We start from the raw sequence: 20,086 nt of genomic DNA on the forward strand, positions 1-20,086 counted from the left end.
CCAATTTCAATAAGAAACAGTTGAAATATGCAGGCACTATAAGCCACTGTATATATGGTACTTTCTGCATGAGTTATATGCCCCTAGATATTAGCAGTAACACAAGGATACAAATAAATGTTGTTCCTATCTATTTAATGGCAACAATAGCCAGCCATCATTAAAGAAACACTATGAAGGACTATGCTGGGTCAGGACAGACTTAGAACAACTGTAAAATTACACAGTAACAGCTAATCAGGAAGAGAGTGAAAGAGACTAGGCTTCAGAGTAAGCACTTAGGAGGCGTCGCTCAAGAACCATTTACATGTTATGGAAAAACAAGGTAATATGGTCATGCTCAGAGTAGGATCGGCCGGAGAATAGGGATTAATAAACTTGCCGTAGTCGGCTTGTTATAAAGCCAGAGGCAGTCTGTGCCATTATCGGCTTGTAACAAAGCCATGATTAATAAAATTGCCGTAGACGTGATGTTGTCGGTTTGTTATAGAAGCCAGAGGCAGCCTTTAATACCTAAGAATGTTTCACTTTGCAAGTAATTGCAGCTAGACAGGTAAGCTAGCTCTAATTTAGACCTAAAGAAACATCACGAGGGTGGTGCAATATCCTGCCTTTGTTATTACATTCATGCAGGATATATTAATATAGCAGTAACTGACGATGTGGGTGTGGTATAGTGATTTACCCACGGTTGGTGTGGTTTAATCATGAGGGTGAAGCCTGAGTAATTAAACAAAGCCGACCATGGGTAGATCTTCAATGTACCACACCATGGAGTCAGTCATTGCTATTATACAATTACATAATTTAAGAAAAATTACTTTCTTTTCTTAAATAATATCTTTGTATGATGGCTCAGTGGTGGTGTTCTGCTTTTGTTGGATAACCTGCTGCTTTTTTTTTTTATGTACTGCGCATAAGTATGGGACTTACATTCCCATGCTTATGCAGTACATCAGTGTCTTGGAAAGGAAGCAACAGAGAAAGGAAGGTCTCCGTTAATCTTTTTTTTTCTTTTTTTAAACAAGGTTGAAATTCAGACACTTAAGAGGTACAAGAGAGACAGGCTGGAGAAAATACAAGGAAAATCAGGCATATATCTTTAGTTTTGAATAATGTATCAGATTTCCCTAGTCTTTTCTGTGTGGTCTCTCTCTCTCACTTGTACCTCTGGACTGTCTGGATTTTTAATTTTATTATTATTATTAAAACTTAAAAAGTTCTAGCATATAGTAATGGAAAAAAGTCCAGCCAGCAAGACTTTTTTCCATTGGTATATGCTTGATTTACAATGGGCACGCTGGTTTGGTTGACCAGTCAGCGTACTCGTTTTTGAATGTTAATGGCCAGTCATTGTATAATATGATTGTATATCATTGTTATGACAAATGCAAGGTAGGATAATTGAATAACTGGTAAATAACCATAAAGTAATTAGCTAATTGTCAAGCTGTTAATAGATTGGCAAAAACGTAACCGTTTGACAGTTTTCTTCTCCTACATGCTGCAGATGTTCACACAAAAAGTTATATAAACACAACATAAACAAAAAAAACAATGAAAAAAAAATAAATAAAAACACTGGGGCTGTTAACCATTTATTGAAGATGTTGCTGTCCCCATAACTGTACCATCCATCAGATATGCTGCAAACACTTTTGTGCTCACCAGGACATTTAGAAGTTAATTTTTAGTAATAATACTGTAGAAAAATACATTCTAAAGTCATAAAACTGATTGCAAACCTGAAGTTGTGATCTGCCATTTAATGTGGACCTCAATAAAACTTTTGCACATGCTCTTTAACTAGCTTAGATCAGCAAACTACTCTTGCAACTAGTGATCTCATTTTAAGAATGCTGGTGTAACCTGTATTGAATTCTTCAATACAACTTTTTATGTATTCTGCAGTGTATTTCTGAAATGCCTCACAAGATGCATTTGTTAAAGTTCAAACCTTTCCTGAAAATATTTTCTGTCATTAGAATTCTTTGCTGCTTGAGCTTCCCAGTCTTCTTTATAAAATGTAATACTCATGACTTTTCTGGGTTAGTTCTAGTTATTATGCTACCTAATCTGCATTAACAGGAATGCCCTTAATGTCCCTGAGTCAATTCACTTACATATTCTGGCATCCCTTTTGCAGAATTATCTGAAACTTCATGTAATAAAAGAGCAGATATCGGATATCTGCCAGCAGTGCCATGACTCTTAGAAACTACATTTTCTGTAATTGTAGGCTGACAGTATTATGAAAACAAATCACCTTGTACTCAATGCCTCCAATACCAAAGTAATGGTATTCACCCCCTCTAAAGCTACCTTTTTCAATCCAAGTAATTTCACTATTACTAGTCACAGCAATACACCCCTAGAACTGGTATCTGAGGCCAAATTACTTGGGGTACAAATTGATAGTCAGCTTAAATTCAATTCCCATCTTCAACTAAATATAAAAAAACCCACCAAAAACTCGGCATGCTCTACAGACAGAATCGTTATCTTACACCCTCCACCAAACTCACCCTATCTACCACATTTCTCATCCCATCCCTCCTCTATGGAGCCCAACTTCTAACTAACCTACAATCTTCTAAATTTGCTACCTCCCATAAGTCCTCCTCACACCACTGTTCGGCTCTCCACAAACTAAAATGGTTAGAACTACCCAATCACCTTACCTACGTCCAACTGACTCTTGCACACAAACTCATCTTCAATCCCTCCCTCTGCCCATCCCTTTCCTCTACCTTCAAAATGCACCTCCCTGATAGAATTCTAAGATCTAACAACCAAAACCTAATTGAACTGTATAAACCAATTTGTCCCCCTGGAAAAAATCTCTTATCCTACAGTCTTGCTTGTCTCTGGAACTCCTTACCCCCATCCATTCGTACCATCACAAATCGCTTCTCATTCAAAAAATCCCTTCACTCACACCTAATTTCCCAGTAGGAATGCTCCTGCTCCCACCCAACATAATCTCCTCATACTGAGAATTTCCACTTCTCCTCCCCTATTCATAATGGGAATTTCTACTTACTCTCCTAAACTCATAGATCTTGCTCTTGCTTGTATTAGCTTTTTCTGAATACTTAAAGGTACCTAAGTGTAAATATACCCTAAGATGGAAAAGGTTCTCTGTTTCTATATTGAAAAGTTCTATGTCAGCTCATATACCTTTCTCTTGCTTGTATTAAGCTACTCATCCTGAATGTATGAAAGATATCTCCAGTGTAACCCACCCTAAGTTGTAAAAGCCTCTCAGTTTCTATATTGTAAATTGTTTTCAGCGATACAAGATTGTAATATTTGTATATGTTTGTACACTAGTCTACTGTATTTCCAAGTCCATATGAATCGTATAATTGAAACTAAATACCTTATTGTAACCTTGCTAATTGTTTTTGGAGCTTTTCTCCCCAGGACTCCATTGAAAACGGGTTATTTTGGCCCAATGGACTATCCTGGTAAACCAACTGCAAATAAATAAATAAATAAATATTGCTTAATTTTGAATACGTCCTTCTGCCATTGTAAGCAAACTCTTATTTCCTCAAACAGTGCTCAAAAAATTATAATCAGAACCCCAGAAATACTGATGGAATTTCTTTACTTCCAACATTAATGCAAGTGCATCTGTCATGATTTGAGAGCATGATTTTCTTTGCAGGAAGAGAGAGTTCCTGGTGCATAAATTATTGGTCTTTTGTTACCAAAAGGCATGAAAGTTGAATTGCTGCTGATGCATTGCAAACACACAGTGCTGGTAACTCTTGATCATAATGTGCCATCACCTCATAGTTTTATAGGTGTTTACTAGCCTAACGACCACAAGGGATGTTTTAAGCCCAGCCATGCATTCCAAATCTCTGACTGGTTCTGGTCCCTTGATAACTGTAAACAGGGGTTTGGGAGATAAAATATTTACAAGCAGGGACCTGGGAAATAAACCATTTACTGGCTGCCTGTGTCCATTAGAAACAGAGGTGCCAGCCCATGGATGAATTTCCTGTTCCCTATCCAGTTGTCCAAGTTACACTTGAATTGGTTTAGAGAGGAACTCTACTTCACATGAATGGGGAACCTGTTCCTGAGTTGGGGTTGTCACTGGGATACATACCTGTCTCTCCAGCAGGTCCTATTTATATCACAGGCATGGTTTAAGTCTTTAAAATGGGTAATTATTGTGCTGTTTGTTTTGTGGATGTGCAGGAGGTCCATCACAGTGGGGTCTGACAATGCCCTGTATGGCAGGCATAGATCTCCCCTCAGCAGCCTGTAGGAGACAGAACACAAGGTACTCTGTTTGACGTATATGGGAAGTCTATTCCAGAGATGGGGCAGCCTCTGGGAGACAAACCTGTGTCTCCAGGAGGTTTTGTTGATGTCACATATTTTGAGCTGGTAATGCATGAGAAGTTAGACTTACAGATATGCAGCATCTCTAGTACGGCAAGGTCCGGGATTGCTTTGTAGGCAAGACACAGATCACCTCTGAGTGATCTGTACAATACTGAGTATAGTGATACTGATTTGAACCTGTCCACATAGGACAGGTGTTGGAGGCCATGGATTCTCTTTGTGTGGTATTTCTGTGGCCTTTCCAGTTGGTTCAGATGTTTGGAGAGGTACATACCAAACGAGGCAATTTATTCAATTATTGCCCTAATGAGGGAGGGGTACAGAGAGGTAATAGCCTCCTTTTTTCTGGATGCAATCCCTTTACTTATGAGATGAAGCAAGTAAAAGGCTTTTCTGACCACTGCCACTACATGATGGTCAAATGTGAGATTGTTGTCAACCTGTGTACCCAGGTCTCTCACCACAGGTTGTGTGCTTATGGGGTTGCTGTTGATGTGGTAATCAGTAGGGCCCATGTTTTTGCTGAATGGTATGGTCATACATTATTTTTGTGTTTAACTAAAGGCCATGATGTTTCACCAGTCATTTGTTACTATGAGGCCCTCTTGAAGTATGTTAATATCATTTGGGGGGGTCAGTGACAGCACTCAACTTACAGTCGTTTGCAAACTTGGTCAGCCACAGGCCTTTTGTCTTTGCCTGGACCTCTGAGAAGTAGATGCCAAACAGTAGGGGTCCCAGGACAGATCCCTGGAGAATGCCACTAGTGACAGGTCTGCTGCCAGAGGTGGCGGCACCTATTTTGAGCTTGTGAGTCCTATTAGTTAGTCAGTTTGCCACCCACCTGAGAAGATAGGGATTTATGCCAAGTTGTGTTAGCTTTTCGATGATGTCTGAGTGAGGGATTGTGTCAAAGGCTTTTGCCAAGCCAAGGTAAGCTGTATGTACTGACTTTCCCTCATCCAGGGCCATGGTGACAGTCTCAAAGAAGTCAACCAAGTTCAACAGGCACACACCCAACCTTTGTGCAAGGAGATGACAATGGCAGTTCTCCACTCTGCTGGAATGAAGCCTATACTCAGCCTGTAGTCAAACAGGGTGCTCAATGACGAAGATAGCTCTTGCTTGAGATGGTACAGAATATAGCCTGGGAAACTATCAGGTCCCATGAAAGCTGTATTCTTTGCCTTGGATAGGGCCTTTAACACTTGATCTACAGAGATGTGAGGTTCGGGACAAGTATCAGGGATGTTGAATGGGCCTTTGGGGGTATGGGGGGGGTGAAGTTTGCGCTGACCCTATCTGCTAGCAGGTTGGCTAAATCAACAGGATCAGTACTGTTAAGTACTAATTCAGAACAAACCTGGGCTTTGCCATGGAGTTTCTTGTCGTAACTGAAGAAGGCTTTGTGGTTTCCTTTTGCTTTGGGGGCTAGTATCAATTCATAATTGGGTTTAGAGGTTTTCATTAGTGATCTAATTTGCTTGTTGAGGCTAAGGAGGGAGTTTTTCCATTTGGAATTTGTTCCGTTTTACCCTTGGACATCACTTTCTTCCTTTTGTTGTAAAGCCTGTTGATAGAGGATGTCCACCAGACAGGTTTGTGTTTCTTTGAGAAGCAGGTTTTATTTCTGTTGAGTATGGCTGAGTCCATGCAGTTGTACAGGTGCCTATATACTGGATTGGCATACTGTTCAGCATAGCTGTCTGCATTCTCTGAGGACGGTGGTGGTGTGAAGTTACTGATATCCTCCCTTAAGAGGTTGTAGTCAGCTTCTGAAAAAATTTTAGCCTGGTTATGGCTGGGGGGCAGGATAGAAACTTTGAATGAGACAGACTGATGGTCTGATCTCACCAGGGAATAACTTGCTATGGGAGTGATGCATATTGATCATTTTCGTGATAATTCTTTTCATGGCTTTGCATATAAGACTAGTGAGACTTATGAGTCTGTATTTTCCAGGGTCTGTAGATGGCCCACCTTTGTGCAGAGGGGTGACTGTTGCTGTTATCCATTCATGAGGCATGAAGCCTGTTTGGAGGCTGCAGTTAAATAGCAGTTCCAGAGGGCCTGACATATTATGTTTTATACTATTTAAAAGGCATCCTCAGATATTGTCTAGGCTCATTGATGCAATGTTCTTGGCCTTTGAGAGAGCATTAAGGACCTGTTCCCTAGTGATAGCAGGGGGAGTTATATTTGATGGTATTTTCTGAGGGAAGGTTGAGGTGGGGAGAGAGGAGTAAAGTTGGAGCTGAATTTGTAGGCCAGTAAGTTTGCTATATCTTCTGGCTCAGTATAGGTGGCTCCATTTACAGTGAGCTCTGTACACAATTGTGTATTGCCTTTAAGGTTGTGGACATAGCTAAAGAGTGCCTTGTGGTTGTCATTGGCCAGGGAGGCCAGATTTACCTTTGGTAGACTTTATTTGTCCTCTGATTGTTTAGTGTGATGAGAGTGCTTTTATCCTGCTGAGTCCTGCACCTCCTAATTTTTGCCATGATTGTCTTCCTTCTGTTATACAGCCTATTGATTTTGTGATTTCACCAGTGTGGTTTGTCTTTTGAGTTAGTTCTGTACTTCTTACTAGTGGGTACAGCTGCCTCTATGCAGCTATTTACTTGCTTGTATATGGTTTCTATGAACAGTTCTGCATAAGCTGCAGTGTTTTCAAGGTTTCTGGGGGCTTGAAGTTTTGCCAGGTTATCATGTCATAGCAGAACGTTAGGCTTAGAGTAGTTCCTGAATATTCCAGGGTTAGTGTGGGGGGGGGGGGGTAGTCCAGGTTTTATTTTTACTTTAAAGGAGACCATTTTGTGGTCTGACCTTACTGGGGAAGACATTACACTATGGGGTGTGCAGCACTCTTCTTTATTTAGGAGGACCAGATACAGTATGGTTGCATCCCTGGCTGGTGTATTGACAATCTGGTCAAGGGAGTTTGTGTTTTCAAAATCCAGGAATCTCTGTGCCTGTACATTTAGTGTTGTATAATGTAAGAATTGATAAGACTGTAGTATACTGGAATTAACTGGAAACAACTGAAATGAGACTGGAATGAATGTCTTTATTTGTTAATTACCCAAACTTGTGCTGACCAGGTACCGGTCTCTCCTTTGTGGGCCAGGTCTTTGTACTTTTCAGAATGAATTCTGCATATGCATAGTTTGGTTAAGAATGCTTTATTAGATGCTAACAATATCCTAATACTGTCTCCATAACAGTGCTCATAAGCAGTGACAGTGTGTAGAAATTCTGGAATGCTGGTTAACAGTAACAGTGCTGATAAATATATCCAAAGTTTCTGCACATGTATTCTGATTCTTCTGAATAATATCAACTGAAAGTCTTTTCTCCTGAATGGTGTGGATACTTGATCTGACTTCTGTACTTCAGTGTCTGCACTGTAAAGATATTTTGCATATCAGTTCAGAAGCTAACTTAATTGACTCACCTGGTTGTGTCTGAAGTATTTCCTAATAATATCAAAACTCTGTAATGTTTTACATGCCTCTTTAGACTTGGTTTCCAAGCCTTGTCTTGCATGAGCCTCACAGTCTGTTCTTTATCTAGCATTCCATATCCTTCCCTTGATAAAAGAACATTTTATAGCTCTCCCTCAGAACTGTTATTTCTGCACATATCATGCTTAGCCAGCAAGATTCTTTTCCTTTCTACTGAACTGTTGATGTCCTTCAAGGATGCATCTGCAGTCATCACATATGGGTTGTCCTGCCTCAGGCAGCCCTTCGGTCGGCCGGATTCCAAATTCTGGGTCTGGCCTCGGCTGATGTCGCACTTTCCCCGACGTCAGAGTGTCTGGGGTATAAAAGCATCAGCCAACGCCATCTTCCTCAGTCTTTCTTGCCGCGTGGTGCCCGAAGCAGAAGCAGTTCGCAAGTGCCGGTCGGCCAGCTCCTGTGATTCAGCTACCGAAGACTTCGAAAAAGCTAAGTACCCCGTTGGGGACTCTTTCTTGCCTCAGCCGATGTCAGATAAAGTTAATAATTGTTTAACTTGTGGGAAACAAATACCTCATAAGGATTTCCACTCTTACTGCCTCCCCTGCCTAGGCCCAGACCACGACGTCTCGGCCTGCTCAGCCTGTGCTTCCTTCAACCGACGAACTCTTAGACGTCGGTCGGAGTTTGCAGAGGAGTTTTTTTGGGGCTAGTTTTGCTTATAAGATGCCGTCGGAGACTCCGACTTCGCATTTAGTTAAAAAAACGGAAGGACAAGGACCGACACACGCGGACTGCGGTTTCGGCTGAAACCACGGTCAGGCCTACCGCGAGTGTCTCGGTCTCGGCTGAAACCGAGTCCTTGGTACTTCCTATTACCGAAACCTCACAACCGACTACCTCAGCCCCGGAGGCCCCGGCCGAGTCGGTCATTGAATTACCTACAGAAACCGGTGTCAGGAACCTTCCAACACCATTCCTTTAGATAAGTCTACTCCTGCACGTGGTGCAGCCAGACCCCCTGCTTCCATGTCCATTAAGGCTTTCTCCAGGGCTAAAGCTGCTAAACTTACTAAGGCTTTGCCTCCCAAGGCTTCCTCTCAGAGACCTTCTACTAGCTCTCAGATTCTTACCCTAGCAGAGGATCTGATCTCATTAATTAGAGGTTCCCAACCTCATCCGGACAGGGGCTCTCAACCACCTCCAGACAAAAGGCCCAGGGTTGAGCCCTCTGATCCCCAGTCCTCAGATGAGTCCACAGATGGCTCTGCTCTGTCAGACCACCAGGAGGAGGCTTATTCGGCCTACGAGGATTCTGATGCTGAAGAATCTATTCCCTCGGCCTCCCCTCCTGAAGAGTTTTCCTTTGGAGAGACATTACACTCTATGAGAGAACATTTTCAATGGCAGGGCCAGAAATTTTCTGATTCCAGAAAGAGATTAAGGACCTTTTTACATTTACCTCAGCATAGGCCCTTAGCTATACCTCCTGTTTTGAATGTCATTGATGATGTGTACTCTGATGCTAGTACTGCCCCTGACTCTCTCCCTCCGGCTCCTGCCAAACCTGATAGGTACTACAGGGTCCCGGACTCACATCTACACCTGTACAAGGCCCACTCTGCTGATCCAGAAACTATTTCCCAGGGCCCAAAAGGGGTTGCAGCTGCCACTGCTAAAAATCCTCTACCCTCTGAAAGGGAGTCCAGAGCATTAGAGAGATGGGGTAAGAAAGTGTATACTTCTGTAAGTCTTTCCATGAGGGCATTAAATTGCCAATTTCATATGATATAGTACCAAGAGTATTTACTAGATGAATTGCATAAGAAACTGTCCTCTTCTGAACCCCTTGATCGCATATCCCTTCAGGATCTGGTGCATAACTCCCAGCAGGTTAGTAACCATTTCTTGCAGTGTGGTTATGATGCATTGGAAGCTTCATGTAGATCAGCTATGACAGGTGCAGTTATACGTAGGCATGCCTGGCTGAAGGAACAATCTCTGTCAGACCATGTTAATGGATGCTCCTATGGAAAAGCAAAAATTATTTGGTTCCACGGCTCAAGAGGTTTTAAAGAAATTTGAAGAAAAGGCAAAATCTGTGCAAACAGTTAAAGACTTTCTGCAAGTCCAACCACCGAGATTCAGCAGAAATTGGCCTACTAAGAATTGGTCCTTTCTGGACTCAGACAGATTTCAAAGAGGCAGGAATAGGCGTGCCAGAGGTAGAGGGCAAGCTAGAGGCTCCTACAGAGGCCATCAGTGGCAGCCTCTTAACCAGAGAGGTCGTGCAGGAACTACAACTGCTACACCAGGACAGACTCAATGACTTTATTTTGACTCCGCCAACCATGGCTCAATTAGAAGCACCTTTGGGCGGAAAACTCTCTTTATTCTCAAAAAATTGGCACAGCATTACAAGGGACACATGGACACTGCAAATAATAGACAAAGGATACAGGTTCCACTTCCACTCATTGCCAAAAAGAAAAGGCATGTCAGACCTGCCACCAAATCAGAGGGCAGAGGCTTTTGAAGCAAATTACCAACTTAATGCAAATGAAAGCCATAGAAAAGGTACCTATTTCAGAACAAGGCCAGGGATTTTACTCCAGATTATTCCTTGTTCCAAGAAAAGAAAATCAATGGAGGCCTATTCTCGACTTGTCCGCACTGAATACTTACCTCATTGTGCCAAAATTCAAAATGCTGACTCTACAGCAACTCCTTCCCATGCTGGGCAAGGGGTCTTGGCTGGTGACTCTAGACCTCAAGGAGGCATACCTGCATGTCCCTATTCGACAAAGCTGCAGAAGACACCTCAGATTTCTTGCAGGGTCAGAGCATTATCAATTCTCAGCATTATCCTTTGGCTTATCTACTGCGCCCAGAGTATTCACGAAATGCCTGGCATCAGTAATTGCACACTGCAGACTTCAGGGGATTCAAATCTACCCATATCTGGACGACTGCCTAATACAAGCGGACAGCAAGCAAACTTTGTTAAAGGACTTGGACTATGCCATCCACCTGTTACAGGCCTTGGGATATACAATCAACATCCACAAATCAAGACTGGTTCCATCCCAAAGAATAACTTTTCTGGGTGCGGATCTAGACACAACCACCCAAATGGCCTTTCTCACAGAAGAAAAACAAAAGCAACTACCAGTTTACTTCCAGAATCTGACAAGACAAACTCAGCTGACTGCAAGGAAAATCCTGCAGGCCCTGGGTTACATGACATCTTGCATTCTTCTGATTCCGCAAGCAAGACTGCATATGAGAAAATTACAATGGTACCTAAGAAGTTTATGGACACAGTCAGACCAAGGTTGGGGAGCACACATGGAGGGCAGATGTATCCAAGGGCTATGGTCACAAAGAGAGCTGTGCATGCACATAAACCAAAAGGAAATGCTGGCAGTGATACACGCAATCTAGGCCTTCAAACCTTTCCTTCAACAAGGCCACCTGCTCATAAGGACAGACAACACCACAGTTATGTGGTACATAAACAAGCAAGGAGGCACCCATTCCTACCCTCTTTGCAGACTGACAATGAATCTATGGGAACTTGCTTTGAAACTCAACATACAGCTACAGTCCCTGTTCATGCCAGGGAAAGACAATACACTGGCAGACAGCTTAAGCAGAACTACCATAGATGCACACGAATGGATGCTGCACCCAGACATCTTCTTACTCATCACACAATCATGGGGAAGGCCGGAAATAGATCTGTTCGCTTCCCCCCTCAATCATCAAAGGAAGAAATTCTGCTCAAGGACATACCACCCACAAGCATGGAAAGTGGACGCTCTCTCTTTCAGCTGGAAAGCTCTAACAGTGTATGCTTTCCCACCTCTCCCATTAATGACCAAGGTACTACTGAAGATCAGGGCAGAACAGCCCAGAGTAATTCTGATAGCTCCAAACTGGCCAAAGCAGCACTGGTACCCACTGTTAAAGAGCATGTCACAGACGAAACCATGGCCTCTCCCACTATGGCCACTCCTACTGACGCAGCACAATTTCAGGATTCTACACTCCAACCTGAAAACCTTGCAGCTAACTGCCTGGAGAATACCATGATTCCTCCTCAGGATAACCTATCCCAGAGAGTGAAGGATATTATTACGGAAGCTCGCCGGCCTTCCACAAGGAAGGCATATTCAGCAAAATGGAAAAGAGTTCACACCTGGAACACGGCAAAGGGCCCAGATGTGACAGTGATGAACATGGCACATATACTGGAATATTTGGCAGAATTGTTCCACAATGGCTGTCTTACTCTTCCATTAAGATACATGCCTCAGCAATCTCAGCAGAATACAATGTTAATCCACCTGTCTTCTCTCATCCTCTCCTAAGACAATTTCTAAGAGGAATCAGAAACATTAATCCTCCAAGGAAACCACCTCTACCTACTTGGGACCTGAATTTCGTGTTGGAAAAACTAACACTTCCTCCCTTTGAACCAGCAGCATCGGCAGATCTACAGTTTTTATCTTGGAAAACTGCCTTCCTTCTGGCCATAACCTCAGCAAGAAGAGTATCAGAGCTACAAGCTTTAATGGCAGTGCAGCCATTTCTTATCTTTCATCAGGACAGAGTTTCTTTAAGGACCAATCCTACATTCATGCCAAAGGTGGTATCCAGGGTATCCTTGAACCAAGCTATTCACTTGCCTACATTCTTCCCACAACCACAAAATAAAGGGGAGAGACTTCTGCACACCCTGGACATACACAGACAACTGTGCTACTACTTGGACAGAACTAAAAGCTACAGAAAGACTGACCAATTGTTTGTAGCATATGCTGCTGGCGTACAAGGAAAAGCAATTTCCAAACAGACAATTTCAAAATGGATAGGAAATTGCATTCGTTTTTGTTACTCCTTTCATGGACAAACTGTGCCAGCTAACATTAGACCTCATTCCACGAGAGCCACAGCCGCCACCACAGCCTTCCTAAGAGGGGTGGCTACCAAAGACATTTTAGAAGCTGCTACATGGAGCTCCGTGCATACATTTGCCAAGCATTACAATTTAACTTTATACTCCAGATCCAGAGCAGGTTTTGCTACGGCAGTCCTGCAGGGTATCTTAACTACACCATCCTTTACTTAGTACCTCCACCCCCAGATTGGCTATGGTATTCTACCCATATGTGATGACTGCAGATGCATCCTTGAAGGACATAGTACAGTTTTGTACCTACCATAAATGTAGATGTCTGACAGGTATGCATCTGCAGTCAGGTTTACCCTCCCTCCTTCCCCTCTGTGGTATTCCTAGGGTGCTTACCTCTCTATTAGCTAGCTGGGGGAATCTAATATGGTGTATTTGTTTGTATATACATGTATATATATATATATTTTTTTTGCAAATGTTTGGAATTTTATTGCATTTCTCCAAATTTAGTCTTCCTAGAGGGCACCTGGCATCTGGGGCAAGAAAAACTGAGGAAGATGGCGTCGGCTGATGCTTTTATATCCCAGACACTCTGACGTTGGGGAAAGTGCGACATCAGCCGAGGCCAGACCCAGACTTTGGAATCCGGCCGACCGAAGGGCTGCCTGAGGCAGGACAACCCATATGTGATGACTGCAGATGCATACCTATCGGACATCTACATTTATGGTAGGTACAAAACTGTACTTTCTCTGAAACTGAATGCATACATGAAAACACAAGTCTGACTATATTTTTTGGCTTATCATTTTACCTTAATATAGCATAGTGAACTCACTAAGAATACAGTGAAAACACTCAGTTTAACAGCTCCCCCTGAGGTCCCTGACAAAAGGTTACAGAGACCTACTTTTGTAGTTATTTCATATCTGTTTTACTGACTACTGTAATCTGGTTTGAATGTATAGGCTTTATGCCACATCACTCAGAATCTGCAGATGTGTCCTGATACAGGAAATATACCTGCTGCAATGATTACCCCATTACCTAGAAACATAGTCTTTGGAGTCTTCTAAGTCTAAGTTGTGATGCATGTGAGATGTATATAAAACCTGCACATTATTCTGAAAAGCAGTGCATTTTAATGCTGTGGTTTCTAAAACTGATTAGGCCAGGTAATTCTTTCAACCCTGCTGTTCCAGAAACAGCATGAAGAAAACGCCATCACTGTGAGTCTCCAGTCAAGTTAAACAGAGTATGAACTGTTAACCTTGCCTATTTTTTCTTTTCTGTCACTGTATGCTGAATGGTAAAATTACACTGACTATTGGCCATGTTTTCTACCTTATGAACTGGTGCATTATTGTACCATGATGTCTCTGTCTTTTAGCAAATGAAACTTTTCCATGTTGGCCATAGATTTAAATTATTTTCTTTTTTATTATACAGCCCATCAAGCATGATGGCTATTTTCTGAAGACTAACTGAAATCGGTACTAGAAGGATACCTTTATGACTGGTCTTGAAGTATAATTACCATATACTGTATTAACTTGTGTCTGTAAAGTTTCAGCTAGATTTGTTAATACCTTTTTGATTTCTGTGTGCTGTAATAGCTGTTTGCCTTCTAAATTTGTGTCTTAAATATTTTGTAAATATTTATGTGCTATAATAGTTTACTAAAATCTAAGTTTTCTGTATTTCAGGTCTATACCTTTGCATACACTTTCAGTGTCCTTTTAACTTTCTGTCTTGTTGTTGTTCTTTTGGCTTTTCCTGGTTAGGGGTTTGGGCATAAGCTGTGCTGAGTTGGAGACGGTAAGTGTGAGTCTGTGAGGTGTTTTACAGTTTCTAAGTGGACACATTTTTTCGAGTACTTCAGATTGAGGAAGTAAGTATTGTAAAGGGTCTGCATTTTAATAGATGATTAGAGGGGTATTATGTAGGATTCTGCATAGTAAAGGTATGTATGACTCCTGCATGGACTGATCGATTAGCCACTGCTCTCATTTTAAAGTTCTGATGGAAGGTTGTCTGTAGCTAGAGTAGTAGATTTTAGTTTGAGTAAATCTTCGTTAACAGAATTGGTTGCAACTAGCTTGATGGAAAATTGAGACGGGATATTATTGGGGATATCATCATTGTTAGTTGCATGTGCGTCTTCTTATGGGAATAGTTGATATCTATTTATATATATATATATATATATATATATATATATATATATATATATTTGGGTATGTTAACAATGGATGAAACTGTTAGCTGCAGTGGTGCAGCGGTAACAGTGACACCTCACAGCAAGACGTTCTCCCATTCGATTCTCGGATGGAGCGCCTTCTATGTGGAGTCTGCATGTTCTCCCTGCGGTCAAGTGGTGTTTGAAAGACATGTGTGAATTTGCGTGCCTTCGTTGAAGGTTAGGCGTTGGGCTGGCACCTTGGCACCATAAAAATCTAGGTCTCTCATTCGATTCTCGGCTGGAGCGCCTTCTATGTGGAGTCTGCATGTTCTCCCTGCGGTCAAGTGGCGTTTGAAAGACATGTGTGAATTTGCGTGCCTTCATTGAAGGTTAGGCGTTGGGCTGGCACCTTGGCACCATAAAAATCTACTGGCAATCATTAGCGGACTGGAGCTCCGGTACAATAATTATGTAAAGTGCACCATGATCTGGAAATTAACGAATTAAGCCTGCCCTGTTATGCCTTGAGTATATTGAATAACTATTACTACCTATTTTTTAGATAACCTATTTTAATAAGCCCGTCACAAATAATTTTGTCACTTTACCATTAAAACTAATAATGTGATGTGTGATGTAGTAATGGTATTTACAAATAATTATGTCACTTTACCCTTAAAATAATGACTGAATAATATAAAGTGTGATGTAATTGCATGTTGTAACTGAGTATGAATGTTATATTCTGAAATCTGACTGAAATGTACTATACTGAATGCATAACTGAGTATGAATGTCATATTCTGAACATTGACTGAAATTTATATTAAAATGATATGTATTTGTACTGAACATTTACAATAATTGTGCATATTCTAGAAATTAAACTAATAAAAAAGAATATCTTTTGCCAGTGTTATCTGAACATAGATAAAAGCATAAAAGCATAACTGATATCTGATAAATGTTATGTTCTGAAAACTAAACTATTAGTACCTTTTTTCTGTCAGCATTGCCTAAACATTGATAAAACATAAAGTGAAAACTAGCACTGTTATACAACTGGCTGAAAACATGAGAACATTTACATACTTGCTTTAACTCTAATTTACATAAATGCACATCTGTTGAGTACAGATTTTCTGTAGATAGTTGACTTGTACATCACAGGTCTTGGCACGTTTAGGCCTTACACTGTATTGTCCCAGTCACTGCTGAGGTAGTGGAGGCTGTTTTAATGTCCACATCTTAGGTTCATAGGTTCATAGGTAGGTACTAGGCTATTTGTCTGAAGGCATTTATAAGCCTAGCCAGAATGTGTTGGCTTTCGCCGCCCCCTTAGATTAGTTCCCAGTGCCTCTGTCCAGGAGAGCCACTGAAGTGATCCCTGGGGTAATCATTCTGCTTCCCATCCACTCATCAAGGCTTCTCTTGAAAAGTGCTAGCAAGGAGCTCTGCCTAATGCAGACCGGAATCCTGTTCCAAAGCATGGGAAGTCTCCGGGACAGGAATCCATCCCTCCAGCATGTCCTATCCATTGTTGTGGTGAGGTTTAGATCCCTAGAGCATGTGGCTCGAGGAGATATGGTTTTCTTTAGGTGGAGCATGTCCATCAATTCTGGATTGGACATGGCCTTGTATGTCAGGCAGAGATCACCTCTGAGTAAGTGGTATTAACCGAGTACAGCTGGAGTTTCTTCAGTCGAGCTGCATAGACATCTGTTTGAGGCCAGTGATCCTCTTGGTGAGGTACTTCTGTGGTCTCTCCAGCTGTTGCAGGTGCCCCGTAAGGTACATCCCAAGTGGGACATTGTACTCTATGATGGGTCTGATGAGTGATGAGTAGAGGGGCACAGTGACCTCTTTTGATCTGGATGTGAACCCTTTTGTGATTAGGTGGGCCACATAGAAGGATTTTCTAACCGCTTTGACAATGTGATTATCAAAGGAGAGATTACTATCCACTTGGGTCACCAAATCCCTTAGTACATCTTCCGTATTTAGGGGACTACCACCTATGTGGTAGTTTGTGGATACTTTGTTTTTTTCCAAAGGGGATGACTATGCACTTTTCAGCATTTAGCTTGAGGCCATGATTTTGACACCAGGTATCCGTCTCAGTGAGACCATTTTGGAGGATGTCTGTGTCAGCCCCCAGTTTGCAGTCATCTGCAAACTTGGTCAGCCATAGTCCTCCTGTGCTTGCCTGTACCTCTGAGAAGTGTATGCCAAACAGGAGGGGTCCTAGGACTGAGCCCTGGGGAATACCACTTGTAACGGCTTTAGAGTCGGACCTAGCTCCCGCAACTCTCTCCATGTGGGTTCTGGCCGTGAGCCAGTTGGCAACCCATCTTGTGACATAGGGGTTTATGTTCAGGCTGGTGAGCTTGTCTGTAATACTAGAATGGGGAATGGTGTTGAACGCCTTTGCGAGGTGTAGGTAGGCTGTGTATACCACCTTTCTCTCATCTGTAGCCTTGGTAACTGTTTCAAAGAAGTCCACCAGGTTTAGCAGACATGATCTGCCCTTAACAAAGCCGAACTGGGTAGGGTCCAGTGTTTGGAGGTTCCCTATGGCTCTGTTAATGAGTTCCATGATGATGCACTCCATAGCCTTGCAGACCAAGCTAGTCAGGCTTATAGGGCAATAGTTCCTGGGGTCTGTTGTGGCTTCACCTTTGTGGAATGGAATAACCATTGCTATGCGCCACTCTATGGGTACGTAGCCTGTGGAGAGGCTGAGTTTGAACAGTGTGTTTAGGTGAGGGGTTAGTTCAACTTTGAGCATGTGTAGGACGCAGCCTGGGACACCATCCGGTCCCATTGATGCTGTGTTTTTGGCTTTGGAGAGGGCTTTTTTAACCTGAGTGTCTGTGATTTCAGGGGCTCTACATTCTTCTGGTATGGTTATGGACCCTTTTGGGGATGAGAAGGGGTGAAGTTTGCATTGAACCTGACTGCCAGGATTTTGGCGATATCGGTCGGTTCAGTGTATTTTGTGCCATTCTGCCCTAACTCCAAGCAGATCTGAGCATTGCCACTTAGATTCTTGACATAGTTAAAGAATGCCTTTTGGTTATCTTTGGAGTCCTTGGCAATTTTTCTTTCTAAGCTCGCCTTGGATGATTTTATGAGGAATCATAGTTTCTTGCTGATACTGATCAGGGATGTCTTCCCTTCTTGGGATTTTATTCTTTTTGTACTAGTTTCCTCCTTCTGTCGTATAGCTTATTTATGGCAGGGGCCCACCAAGACTGGTTTCCTTTTCTTGGAGAAGTGAGTCTTGGTTTTGCTTGGGATAGCATGATCCATGCATTATTGTATGTGCCCATAGAATGCATTAGTAAAGGATTTTGCAGCTTGGACAGCATTATCCTTTAGCATGGGGGCTTTGAAACTTTCCACCTCGGTCTTAAGTAATGTGAAGTTTGCTTTTGAAAAGTTTTTTACTGTGGCTTCCTTGTCCGGGGATGAGGGCGGAATGTGGATATCCGGAGTGATTTGTTTATGGTCAGATCTAACCAGTGAGGGGTTGACCTCTGGTGTGGAGCACTGGTCGCCCATGTTGGTGATGACCAGGTCCAATATGTTGTCACCTCTGGTGGGAGTGTTGACCAGTTGATCCAGGGTGTTTGAGTTTATAAATTACAGGAAATGTTGGGCCAGGGAGTTACTACTTGAGTAGTTCTCCCAGTTAATGTTTGGGTAATTGAAATCACCCAATATTAGGGTGTTTGGTAGGACCTTTATGTTTCCCATGTTTCCAGAAATGTGGAATGGGGGTCCTGGAACATGGTCGGTGATTTGTAGCAAGCTATAATCTGAATTGCAGTTTTGCCTATTGTTAGTTGCACATGGATGATCTCTGAAGCATTGTGCTGTGCCACTAACCTGGAGGTGTGGGTATCCTTGATGAATATGGACACGCCCCCGCCATTGGTATTTTGGTCCGGGTTCTGTGGCCGAAATGTATGGTATGAGTTGTAGCCTGGTAGTGCTGGGGTGCTCTCTGGAGCCTTAAACCAGGTTTCTGTTACTGCACATATATTGATTTTCTCCATACTGAGGAGTGCCTCGAGTGTGTGCATTTTGAGGTTTAGACTTCTGGCATTGAGTAACATTACCCTCAGTTTTTTGTTACTTATGTTATTTACAGCGGTGGGTTTGTCTTTTGAGCCTTGCCTAAAAAAGGCACTATGGAGGTTGCAAGAGTCTTGGCCAGTATTCAAAAGCCTAAGAGTGACAGGTGCAAGCTGTTTCTAGCGAAGCAGGGTGGCTTATCGAGCAGGCCATCCCAGGTGTAGAGACACTGGATCCCCTTTGAATGACACCAGAAACTTAGCCAATTGTTGAAATTGATAATTTTTTCTTTATACCATGGTATTATTCTTGGTGAGTGCAGCATGCTACTCAGGGTCAGGGTCATACCGGCCTGGGCTATGTGATCGGAGAGCTCTTCCATGTGTCTTTGCGTATAGTCTGGGGAGGTACAGCTCAGGTCATTTACACCAACATGAACAATGACAGAGTCATATTTGTACTTGTTCTGGAGTGACCTGAGTGCTTGCATTATGTGGTGGATCCTGGCACCCATCTGGCAGCTAACAGCAACCTTTTCCTTATTCAGCCTAGTGAGTGGGACGTCAGTGTGCCTGACTATAGAGTCACCTATTACTAGTGTGTTGGGTATGTTATTTTGCCTTAAGGGCTGTGATTGCATGGCATACTGGTTTTGTGAAGTATGTGTTTCATGGTTTGTGTTGGGGGGGTGGAAATTGCTTGGATGTCTGCTTTGGAGGTCTCTGTTGCTTTTGAAAATTTTTATTTAGTGCCTCAGAGTATGTTTTCATGTATTTATGTGTGTTTTTTGACGGTGCTGGTTTAATGGATCTATGTGAGACTGGTGATGTGATGCAAGTATTTCCCTTCTCCTCTTGACTGTCTGATCCAGTCTTGGGTTGAGAGAGCTTAGCCTCCAGTTTGGCTGTATAATTGCATTTCTTGCATGTATTATTGTTTGGTGGTAGGAGGAGAGGGTTGTCTCTGTACTTGAGGCAGTTGTAACATTGCCTCAAAATGCCCAGATTCACCAGTTAGAATGGAGAGTACACCTGAAACTGCCCTTTGGACATGCCTGGATAGGTACAGTGAACTGTTTTA

The sequence above is a fragment of the Protopterus annectens genome, chromosome 6.part0 (assembly GCF_019279795.1).
Source record: "Protopterus annectens isolate FY-2018-M chromosome 6.part0, PAN1.0, whole genome shotgun sequence".
In the NCBI taxonomy this organism is placed as follows: domain Eukaryota; kingdom Metazoa; phylum Chordata; order Ceratodontiformes; family Protopteridae; genus Protopterus; species Protopterus annectens.